Source organism: Nematolebias whitei, chromosome 1 (assembly GCF_014905685.2).
Source record: "Nematolebias whitei isolate Nwh7 chromosome 1, NemWhi1, whole genome shotgun sequence".
NCBI lineage: Eukaryota > Metazoa > Chordata > Actinopteri > Cyprinodontiformes > Rivulidae > Nematolebias > Nematolebias whitei.
The window spans coordinates 31685476-31690223 of record NC_056498.1 but is presented as its reverse complement, the minus strand read 5'-3'; positions in this window follow the sequence as shown (position 1 = coordinate 31690223).

Below are 4748 nucleotides of genomic sequence, written 5' to 3'. Positions count from 1 at the left end.
CACCTCTGTCAATCACCACTGTGATCTTGAAGTGACTCACATGCCTAGAAGTAGACCTGACGTCACACGTTGCACACCGTTTTTACAAGTGCACAAATAGATGCTACACCTGTTGGCATGTGTGCTCATTTGTTCATGCATTTGGTCTTGTATCTAATATTGCCATATGGGGGGGGGGGGGGGGGGCTATTTAGGTGCCAAATGACACTTTTGGAACAAGAGTAACATGCTGAAGACAGCAACAAATTCACCGACCGACCAGTTTAAATAACAGTCTAAAGGACAGGGTGAATTAAAAAAAAAGAGAAAGTCAGGAAATTGGGAATTTGGTGGGAAAGTTGGTTTTGCTTCTTGCCTTTTGCTTTTAAAATGCACAGAGCACCATCAATGAAAATTCTATAATTTCTTTTTCTGAAAGAATGATCTTGTGATCTCATTATTTCCTATGTGGATAAGTATGTATTTTCTTCTATCCAAATGTTTCGAATTGTTCCTCACTTGCTCATAGTTGGACACCACATCATGAACATAGGTGCTGACTTGTGACTGGATCAGCCATACATTGCAGTAAAAATATAGGGGTGTGTGTGTGTGTGTGTGTGTATTTCTAACAAACCTGTGGTTCAAGGCCAGAGTGCAAGACAGCTATGTTCCATTTTGACACTTTGATAGACACAAAGCCATTTCTATCCCATGGTGCACAGCTATCTCTGCCACTGTGCTGTACTTCTCATTACTGTTAAATCAAAAGAAATCACCCAGAAGCCAAAAAGAATTGTGATAATGAGAAATAAAGAGCACATTCTTTCCAGAAGGCTCTACAGTACAGAATACAGTCTGTTTTACAAGTAAATGTACTGATAAAACCTTGAAACAAATAGGTAGAGGTTAACATATATCAAGCTTAACTTGAAAAATATATTCCATTTTGTTGTTTTGATTGGGTTCTTATAACTTTATTTACAGGAGGATAAATAGTGTCTGTTCAAAACTGTAATTTCCATGTTTTTGCTTTCCAAACAAATTAACATATGTTAATTATAAGGTGACATTCCATGTCCCAAGAGCCAGCTTTGGTAAGCCAGGGTGAGAGTGTCAAGGCCCTCACCTTTGGCTACCATTCATGGCACTGTGCACTTAACTCATATGGGCCCTCCTGCAGGTGGTGGGCCCACAGGAAGGATTCCTTTGCGCTGAGCCTAACTGAACCCAATGGGTGGAGACCCAGTCAGTAGGAATTCAGTGCTGAGCTGAGCCCTTCTCTGAGGCTTGGCTCTAGGGTGGGACCTCGGTAACCCATGTCCAGGCAAGGGACATTGTGCACTTTGATAACAGTCTATCTGTTTTAAATTGTGCTCTATAAATAAATATGACTTGACTTGACGACTTGACATCGAGCTTGTTGCTATTTTCTGTCCATAGAAATGTTTTGAATCGTTCTTTGTCTTGTCACCTCAGAAGCATGTTTACCATCTGTCTATACACTTACCTTCACCTATTGTCACAAACTTTGGTTAGTGATCAATAGAATGAGACAGATAGGATTAGAAGTTCAGTTATTAGGGACAGACCCAGATTAGAGGTGCTGCTCCTTCCCATCAAAAGGAGCCATTTGAGGTGGTTTGGGCAGCTGGCTTGAATGCCCCATGAGCATTCCCTAGGGAGGTGCTCCAGGCATGTTTGACTGGGAGGAGACCCAGGACACACTGGAGGGACTATTTATCTCGGCTGGCCTGAGAACACACTAGAATCCTCCCAGAAGAAGTTGGAAGAGGTGGCTGGGAAATGAGATGCCTGGGCAAACACACAAGCTCCCTAAGCACACTGAGTACCACTGTGAGCAACATCAGATGTGCACACTGTGGCCACACACACCAGTATTACACCTGTTCAAAACTGGGATCATAGCACGTTACATGGCTTATTAAAAGAATCAAATTACAGCAGCAATTTCCATTAGTTTACTTTTAATATAAGTGATTTGGCCCACTTATAATGAAAAGGACAATAATCTTGTTCATGAGATGTGAAGTATGTTACATGCGAGTCCTGCTTTGACCATGGGGAGAGTTCTGCTTTGGTCTGGGTGAAGGTCCAGTTGTGGCCTGGTTGAGGGTCCTGCTCTGGAAGATGGTTAGTAACACGGTGGCCATTGATGTCAGAAGCATGTTTGTAATGGGGTGGGGGGCACACTGGTGGGGGGGTCTGAGAGTCCTCCCCCAGAAAATTTTAAAAAAAGTAGATGTCATTTCCTACATTCTGGTGTATTTTAACAGGTTGTTAAACATCCAGTTTTACCTACACAAGTAATCACTTGATTCAATAACTATTTTAGAGTTAATGGCACAAGAAGAAGTAACCTGACCAACACCTCTCCTTGTATGAATAGAGCACGCTCTGCTTCTCTCACGCATCCTAGTCACAGTCCAAGAAACATAGTGTAGCCTAAGTTAAGCTTTAGGGGGAAAAAAATCACTAGCCAATATGAAACAATAATAATAATCACTTCTTCTCATCAGTGGTCTAGAATAAAGCAATATATGGCTGAGAGCACTGGCAGGTGGCAGAGAGAGTGGAGGTCATGACATTCGGTGCTTAGTGTTTAGAGTGTAGAAACATTGTTTAGAATATTGCAAGAGTGTGGGAAGGGTTTAAAAATGCATATATTTATACACACACACACTAAAATAAACTATTGATTACTACTTGTACTACTATTCCTACTTCGCGGTTTTCCCCTTATCGCGGGGGGACTGAGAACGGAAACCTTTGCGATAAACGAGAGGCTACTGTACTGCTATTCATCTCTGCATCTGTACCTCTTTTTTTGGGATACTTCTCCTGGGCAAAGTTAAGTTCAACAAAGACAGTTTTCAATCTACCGAAAAAAAAGAAAAAAAATCATATTGGCATTCCTTTGGCATTGTAAACGGTATTGCCAGGCTCTTTCAACACATTTTATTGTACCAGAGCATAATACAGTGTTCAAAATATCAAGGTCATTTGTTATATTTCTGTGAAATTAGATTTGAAAATAAAATTTGATTCCACTACAGCTAGACCTTGTAGGTGAATGTTAGTTAACTTTCCCACCATTTACGAAGGGCACAAACGTGCAATTATGCAAGACAACTGACTGACACAATTTTAAAGTCACAGTGAGTATTAAAGCAAGCAACTTGTCTTTGTACTAATACTTTGCAGTAGTAAAAGATTTTAGCCTTGTTTCCTCTTTTCGGAAATTTTCACAACACGGCTGAGTTTGTCCCGCAGATGACTGTATAATCTAAAGCCCAGGGAACAGCTACTAAATAGTAATTGTCATTACATTGCTTGAAGGGAAGCGATTTTCAGTCTTTAACATCACCGCAGTAAAGAAATAACAGGACTTTATAGGTTTTTTAATCATTAAGACCTCCAAGAAAACAAAACAATTAGAGGCCTACTGTTTTCTTTTTTTGTTCCCCTCTTTTTTTTTTTAAGAAATGTAAATTGCCCACTGCTTTTTATGCCAGCATTTTAAACTAATGTAATCTTGTGTTGAAAAGGGACAGAAATAGTAATTTTGGGCAAACCTTATAAAACTTTATGTCTCATCTCAATCAATTTCTTAGTGCTCAGTCTGTCTTGTGAATGACTTTAAGCTACTACCACATTGCAATTTTGACCAAAATCCTTAAAGTTAACAAAATATAGTTTTGGGGCTTTTTTGGGGTAGCTAAGATGGACTTGCGACCCGTCCAGGGTGTACCCCGCCCCTCGCACAGTGATTGCTGGACATGGGCACCAGCGACCCCCGTGACCCAAAATGGAATAAGCGGGTAAAGAAAATGGATGGATGGATAAATAGTTAACTCCAATATCTATTTGGATTGTTTTACACACACACAAAAAAATCTGTGATCTATTAGTGCTTGGAATATGACTTGCATTTAACTCTTAGCTACTACCACACCAAATTCCGGCTCATTATCTGTAAATCTGAGTTACAAGCATCTTTGTGTTTTCAAACATTGATAAACAGTGGTGACCAATTTGGGCTTGGGTTACATCCAACAATGTTTTTGGGTTTTATCCAAAATGTGTGCAATGGTTCATGAGATTCACACATAGACAAATACATTATCACATGCCTTTTTAATTTTTGGTGGCATTTGGAAAACTGTACTTCGTGTTAACTGAGGAGGTAAAGGCATCACAACTACATTCACTAGTACTTCTTTTGAAATTGAACCTATACTTACAAACTATTTTATGTTAAGACATGAACATATTAGTACACATCTAATAAGTTGAGTCCAAGTCATTCATCTATTGATCCAAGCCGATTATTTCTGTTTACATATCTCTTTTGCATACCAATAAGACAGTACCAACACTCTTTACTTTATAAATAATGTATGATAGCTACATTTACAAAAGCTGTTCACCTAGGCTCAAATGGGAAGTCTCACCAACAGGAGAGTGGTTTTAGGATGAGTCCTCAATCTCCGTCTGGTCAGCCATCCCTTCACCCATCCAAAGTAATTGATTAGCTCATTTTGGTTTCTACTAGGATCAATACATCTGGCTATCCATGTAGTCTAATACAATTAACAAAATGAAGAAACAGAAATCTGTGTGACTATTCTCCTGGGAAAACGCTTTCCTCATGCTGTTTTACCCAGTTATTTGTTTTTGATGCATTTCTTCTATAGAGTCAACTCTAGCTAACAAATAATCTTGTGACATACATAAAAAAACTAATT